At 39.9% G+C, this 6,416-nt stretch overlaps 1 protein-coding gene and 1 long non-coding RNA gene across 2 annotated transcripts in view; both read right to left on the bottom strand.

Annotated features, from left to right (window-relative positions):
- Nucleotides 1–1,170, bottom strand: LOC311253855. Its single transcript, XR_014621976.1, has 3 exons — nt 976–1,170; nt 732–879; nt 1–644 (listed from the first exon to the last, which is right to left on the bottom strand). It is a non-coding gene; the product is annotated as an uncharacterized lncRNA (long non-coding RNA).
- Nucleotides 1,171–5,926: 4,756 nt separating this feature from the next.
- LOC311253850 (uncharacterized protein) overlaps nt 5,927–6,416 on the bottom strand; it is a 49,593-nt gene continuing 49,103 nt past the window's right edge. Inside the window, exon 6 of the transcript XR_014621969.1 lies at nt 5,927–6,416. This exon is cut by the window's right edge and continues 291 nt beyond it. The gene's annotated coding sequence lies outside the window, so the exon portion shown is untranslated.

Raw genomic sequence — 6,416 nt, forward strand, 5'->3', positions numbered from 1 at the left:
GAAGACCTGAAGACCAGTGTGCCCAGCGGACCCAATGTCAGGGGCACGGATGACAGTTTTCTGATGTCATCAAGGAATTTGTTGTTAATGCAGCAGTTGTGCATCTCCAACAAAATCCTCACTGTCTGCTTGAAATGTACCTCGTTCATTTGGGTGAGCGAGTACCTGGTAGCTGCTAACTCGCGATTCAGCTGTTCTGCTACAGATGAATTTATTTTGGAGCGTAAATTGGGGCACAAGTTCAAACTCCTTAAACTTTCCTCTGGTCTCTTCTGGTGGAAACGGTCGTACAATGCGTACCTCTCAGTGGTTTTGGTAACTGGATGGGGCAGTATCCATCGGTCATCGTTTTTTGTTGGTGGTTGTAAGGGGGAATGTGTACTGAGGTTTTTTACCCAGGCCATTTCAATTTGGAGTTTCTTTTCTGCTGCACTTGCCAAATTGTCTGTGGTTGGTGGACACAATCGCCCTGCTTCGATTGTTCATGTGTCTGGCAACTTGGCCAGACACATCTGAGATATAGCATGTTGGGAATGCTTTAAAACTAAGCAAACCATCAACATGGTCCCTAGCGGACTCAGTCCAGAACAAAAAGTTCAAATAGTAGACCACTCCATGAGGGCAAGAGAAATGCAGTACTCCACCTGTAAATAATAAAAGAAAGCATAAACATAGAAAAAAAGACCAACGACACATAATCATTTTAAAGACATCTCATTTTGAAGTCTAACCTCCAGTCTTTTGCAGCTTCAAGAAAAGCTTTGGGTACACTTCCTTGAAGTTGACGAGCTCCTCCAATCTGTTCACGAGGTCAGTGACAGATCCCTCATCACTGACACCAAGTGCATTACAGGCCTCTTGCAGGTCTTTCTTTAGAGGCTGTGGGTGTTTTGGACAGTAGTAGTTTTTTTGTATTACATTGTTTAGACAATATAAATGACGAAAATAACTACTGACATTTTCAATATAACACACCTTCTTCAATTCAAGCAGGGACAGAATCGTGTCTTCATCCAACTGCTTTGCTGGCACTTTTGAATCTTCTTTTCTTTTTTTCATGCCTTTCTTTGCCTCTGTTTTTGGCAGCATGTCCCCCTTTCTAACATCCTCCCCCATCCAAGGAGCCAATGTTGAGTATGATGTCTTGGTCTCATATGGGTTTCTAGTTGATGTACCTGGGGATATTTTTAAATGATAAAAATAACTTTCATTAACATTAACAACATACTCTATGTAATTTATAGATATGCAGGCCTGTGTACTGCGTGTGATATGTATGTCCAATTATACTGTTTTCCGGTTACTCTGAATAACGTGTTTTTTCTTTAGCTCACTCACAGTCCTGGCTACCTTGACAAAACTTAAAATGCACAATAAGTGACTTTAAATGAGGGAAAACATACAAATCCCCTCAAAGAAATAACAACACAGAAGACAGCACCTTGGTCCCAAAAATAAAATGTAAATCAGTACATGTGCAGTAAGCCAACAGAAAAGTCCTATATTCATTACTACAAAATATGAAATTGGGCTGATTTTAAATGAGCATTTCTAGCAAAAAGTGTACTGGAAGCATTCATGATCGTTGTTGTGGACTGATGGCTGTGATCTGTATGCACTTTTTATATCAAATGAATTATGTGAATAACAGTTTACTCTGGACAGAACTCACTTAAGGGTATACTCCCTCTTGTGGCATAAGCGAGCAACAATGTGGTAAACTTTTATAACAGGTATGTATAGTCCTGTCCAGCTTTGATTATAATTTTGGCCACAGGCAAGTGATGAGAGATCAGTGTGAATTTTCTGTACAGGCCATTCAATTCTTTTGGATGCATACTTAGAAGAAAAATGAGGGTTGTGAGTGATAAAAAAAATTTAGTCTTATTCTACCAAATTCTATTGTATTTTGTGAAAACGCGAGGATATCTCCCTTTTTCAAATTAGATGACAAACCATAATTAAAAGAACACTCTTTTTTCCAGTTTTCGTTTCAGAATAGGCAATTGATTGATATGAAGGTACACAGATAAGCTAATAATTACCTCACAAAAGTTCACTTGTAGCTTATAAAAACAAATCAAAGTTATGCCAAAAGTGTTTTCAATTTTCCGTACAAGAACAATGTAAATCAAATGTTAACAGTTTCTGTTTGACAAACCCATCCCCTTTCCTTGAGCCATTTTTGTCTTGTCATGTAAATGTGGTTATGGGGCCTAGGATAGGAACTTTAAATGTCTAATGCAATAAACTAACCTGATATAAACCCCTCGGCGATCATTTCCTGTCTAGCTGTTCCCATGCGCTGTTGATGTTGATGCTGAGGTCTTCTTCTGTGAGAACCTCTGGATCAGGCCTCTTCTAATGTAGAGACTGCAAAAAGTCATCATATTAGCAACAGCAGTGTAGAATGATATAAACAATAGCTGTTATTGATAATTAGCATAATTGCAAACAACACTAAGTTTAGTTAGATGTTCATGTATACACTGCAGGCTCACCTGGTATGTCAAAGGCTACCTTCCAGTTTGCATCTGCGATAACAACTGGAGGGCAGTCCCCACACTGGTAACAACTGAACATGAATCTGAAGTCTGTCAATGACAGAAAGTGGTGAAAAGCTCTTCGAACAGTTTGGTGGTGGAAACGGTTGTCATTGAAGAATGACAGGGTTGACGGCATGCGACCAGGAGCGGTTTTGTTCTGAGAAATGCATAAAAACCTGAGTCAAAAAAATACATCCAATTGCTGTTGTCACACACAACAGTCCTGAGACATAACTTTTCTGTTACCAATAACCTCAACGACTACTTAAAATAGAGAGTTAGTACATTTAATGATGTCATAACACGTAAAGCATTATATAGTGTCTAATTTCAATGAAAAGTAGCTTAAAATAAAGAACAAAGGCCCCTGGCAGTAGTTCATCATTATTTGCATGACAGATGACGTTCAATAAAGATTTTCACTCTAAACATTAACACTTACGGTCAATGCAGAAAGCAGAAGTTCACATAACGGGAGGGTCAGGAAGACACGGTCATTGAAATTGTGGAACCCAGACTTGTAGTCCTGAAAACGCACATGGTTCTTGCATAGGGGACACTGCTTGATGGCCACGGAGATACCTGTAGATCATTTAGGGCCAAATGAAAACAAGATGACAAACAAACACAGATGAAGACTTAATATGTACAGTATGTGTAACATAATGACTGATAGACAGACAGACAGACAGACAGTCAGAAAGGACAGACAGAAACAGATGCATGTTTTTTAAACTATCAACATCACTTGCTTTTTTTAATGTATGTGTAGCCATAAACAGTTGCCTGAGTGGTAATAATGTTGTAGGGCAGTAGATCTGGTGGTGTGGGTCCCGGACAATATGGGCAAGTGGTCTCTTCTGGAAAGAAAACATTGGGGGGATCCTTCTCTTTACTTCTGAGATCCACTGGTAGCTCCTGGAGTGGTGGGATTTTCTTTTTAGTATACAAATAGTTGGTCATTTGACATACATTTCTGTCATTTTCGGCATACGCTGAAATTTCAGCTTCCAACATGTGTATTTCTGTTTCCAGATCGTCTATGTCATTTATCAGGATGTCTGAATTAGGCAGGAGAAGATCTGGGGATTCCTGAAAGATCCACCACATTGCCAGCATGCGGTGGAGACAACAATGTGATTTCCCAGTCCCTCTACACTGGCAGTTCCACTTACCAGACACTGAGTCAAAGGTTACTCTAGTGCGCCCACATTTGCACCAGTTATCCATCTGGCCAGTGTATATAGAGAAGAACACCCATCTTTTGGAGTATCCCATGTCACCATAAAAGAGGGGGTATACTGTGTCCACTACATTTTCTAAGGCAGCTTTATGCATGCTCTCACACTGGTCAGACCACTCCTGTGATATTAATCCCTTGTCTTTCATTGCCTGCAATGACTGGAAGGTCAGGCTGGCAGGTGGGCTACAGTTGTTAGAAAAAAAAAAGCGTCGTAACCGCCATTACGCGTTTTTTCGATGGCACCATTTCTAAAAATGTTGAGGGGCCACAACAATACAACTGACCACCTATTTTAAGGCTTTTATGAAAAAGTGAACGGTTCACCTCAACTTATTGTAACGTATTATAATTCCAACTCGAACACAGCAACTGCAACTTGGCTGTAAACTTCGGTAATGGCTTCACGTAAGCTTGCTTGTAGAATTATGACAAGGTGATTCGGACTTTTTCAGTTAGAGTAATTCCATTGCCAGTCTAGCATACTACTTAAATATTGTAAGGAATACTGTAAAATCATGGAAACCACTTTTTTTTTTCCTTGTGAGAGCTTGTATGCGAGCAAAACTTACCAGCTATGTCTTCAAGTCATCAGGTAAACACTGTCTCTGGTATCAAAGAGTGGTAGACGTACTGACCTCACGCAACACACTTGAACTATGGGTAATGGCTTAGCGCTGATCTACTTTGCTATAGCCTACATAGCCTATGATTCATATCGTTTGTGGTATGACGTAAGGCAATTGATATTGGGGGTTGTATAGAGGCGGTGGATGAGCTGTATACACTACCCAGCAAGCAACTTTCTGTGTAATAAACATGTAATAGCCGTCAATTGCAAACCTGATGACTAGGCTAGAACAAGGCTAAATTTGGGTATGAGGATGTTGATTAAATCTTCACATATAGACCACATTTCACCAGTATTTGCAATACTGGCTTAGATGTGAGAAATTAGAAAAATGAGGATAAGATCTAATTTGCACATTTTAAAGGATAAAAGGTTTGTTTATGGCACAAAAGAAAGAGAAAGTTGCATAAAGCAGCCCCTTTGGATCAGCGGTCTCGTGCTTAGTATTCTCCTGGGCGGGTGGTCACGCTATCTAGTACGCCACTGAGTCGAGAATGGAAAGCATTGTACAATTCTTTCACTCGTGTATTTTGCTTCGCAAGTACGGTCTCTGGCAATAAGTGCTCGTGTTTACAGTGTCTGCGCCTGCGCTTTCCAGCAGGAAGCACAATTGTTGTTTTACATTAATGTATGAAAATACTACCATGATCTCAGGGAAATGTGTGCTGAAGCAGGAGTGGTATATGTAACTATTATATATATATACATACATCTCTAGTTTCTGACACGATTGAGGTCATTCAACATCTCCCGGACTATACTCAGGATGTTTTATGAGTCTGTGGTGGCCAGTGCTATACTATGCTGTTGTGCGCTGGGGCAGCAGGCTGAGGGTAGCGGACGCAAAAAGGTTGAACAGACTGATCCGCAAGGCCAGTGACGTTGTTGCGAGTGGAGCTGGACTCTCTGACGGTGGTGTCAGCGAGGAGGATGCTGTCCAAGTTACATGTCATCTTGAACAATGGCTCTCATCCACGCCATGACGTGGTGGTCAGCCACAGGAGTACATTCAACACTTTGTTCAACTCCTAATATTATTATTATTATTATTATTATTTCTGCATATTCTGAATTTTGAATGGGAGCAATTTCCCCTCGGGGATTATAAACTATTTCTGAATCTGATTCTAATTCTGAACAAATGCTGCTGCATAGACATGTGTAGAATAGCATGATCCGATAGATGAAAGATAGGAGTAACAATTAAATTGAGACGCTACATTTTCAGCACTTTCTTTATCACAACTAGCCAGACTGTAAACAGGTCTAGGTTCAGTGGCTGTTAGACCATGAATGAAAACAAGTCATCAAATGTCTACAGTGCCACCCTCTGGCAGATATAGGAACCTGCATCTGGACATTGGCAGCAGTGAACTATTCCAGGCGTAGTCAATACATTTACACATTCTCATTTCTTAAGCTCATGAGAAAAACACCCCGATGTCTACAACAATCCTCCAGTGAGCATTTTTCTGTTAAACAGAAATCACTAGCAACACAACATTCGACTGGCTCAGAAGTGCAAATGTTTTATTGAGTATATGAAGACAACAATGACAAATTCACATTTAGACAATATTTCCACCAGGATTTGCAATACTGGCTTTCAACTAAGACATTTCAATGTGTTTTCTTAGTCAAGCTCCAAAATTAAGACATGCTCTTATTTGCACATTGTACAGGATAAAGGATGTCTTTGTTGCAAAAGAGGAAAAAAAAAACAATGGATAAATAAAGTTCACATGATCAGTTCAAACTCCTTTCACTGCAAGGCCGCTGCACTACTTACTGCATCATAACAATGTTACTTACTACAAAGGTGGAAAGCATCGTATAGCTACATGTATTTAGCTTGTGCCTTGCACACAGTCACTTATAAACATCACGTCTCAGCCTAAACAAATGATCCAAATGAGTAAACAAATTTAATGGTGACTTGTGACACATTCATTTTGTACCCACATCTTCAAAACAATATTGAAATCCCAGTTGGTGGCCA

The sequence above is a fragment of the Pagrus pagrus genome (genome assembly GCF_965226575.1).
Source record: "Pagrus pagrus genome assembly, contig: HAP1_SCAFFOLD_55, whole genome shotgun sequence".
NCBI lineage: Eukaryota > Metazoa > Chordata > Actinopteri > Spariformes > Sparidae > Pagrus > Pagrus pagrus.